Genomic DNA, 1,201 nt, shown 5'->3' on the forward strand with positions numbered 1-1,201 from the left:
CAAGCTCCTCCCCAACTAGCTCGGATGAAGCTGTAGGAATCGGGCCGGGGTCTCTTCTTTCTAACTTTGCCATCGTGCAAGATATCGCGAAATAGGTCCAGAAGAGGACAGAGAAAAGGTAAAGCAGTTGATGGAGTTGGTAGACTTGATGGTGGTGCTGTGGGTGTCTTCCTCTTGGTGGGGGTTGTTTTTGTTGATCTTTCCAAATCTCCCCTCGGAATAAACTTGTTGCCTCTAGGAAACTCAAGCATTATATCCATTGGTCGCCTCTCTACCCCCGCTGCATTTGCTAAACGCATCACCAACAATGGAAATAAAATGCTGACATTCTTCTTCTCAATCAATTTCCAAATCAATTTGCGTAATAAGGGCAAGATGGCTATATGCTTCCCTTGCATACTAGCCCAAAGTAGCAACGCAGTTCTAAATTTCACATGGGTAGTGTGGATGCTCGGGATGATGTAATCCACCACAATTTGATGCCATATACGAGCTTTGGCATTCAAATCAGAGTACGCTATACTAGTGGGAACAGAATTCTTTCCTTTGCTATACTCCCAAGATGCACTAGGACGGCCTATTTTCTCAAGAATGTGAGTCATAGATATTCTTCTTTTGAAGACATCCTCTTTTATCTTGGAGTATCCATCTTTCTCAAATGGAATGTGGGGGATGTTCATGATAGCTTCTAGAGCTTGATTGGATGTATCCAACATCCTACCCCGGAGGAAGACTGACTTTGTTTTCCAAGCTTGGTAGTTTGCATAGAATTCCCGCACCATAGTCTCATTGAATTCAACGGGTTCTCGCTCGAGAAACTCCCAATGAAGTGAGGCGATCCTTTGGTGAATAATCGCCTTGTATTGGCTTGGAACCTTCAACGGCCGCTCCCAATGGATTTTTCGTTTCTCAATAGCCTCGTATTGAGAGTCGGCCCTTCGGTTCACCAAGGTATCCGGTTTATCACCGCGGTGATTCCACCAAATATCAGGAGAGCGAGCGGTAGTTTGCTTAACTGATTCAGAAACTGGTGCCTTACCATTCTTTCTCATCCTGAAAACTCAAACAAAAGGATTTCGAGGTCATAGGGCAACATTACAGTAAAAATCATTGAGGAAGCACTAGTTACTTTAAAAGAAGCTTATATAAGTGGTGTGATTTAGAAAAAATACGGTGTGTATATTCCAATGATGCACGCGGT

Source organism: Arachis hypogaea, chromosome 19 (assembly GCF_003086295.3).
Source record: "Arachis hypogaea cultivar Tifrunner chromosome 19, arahy.Tifrunner.gnm2.J5K5, whole genome shotgun sequence".
In the NCBI taxonomy this organism is placed as follows: domain Eukaryota; kingdom Viridiplantae; phylum Streptophyta; class Magnoliopsida; order Fabales; family Fabaceae; genus Arachis; species Arachis hypogaea.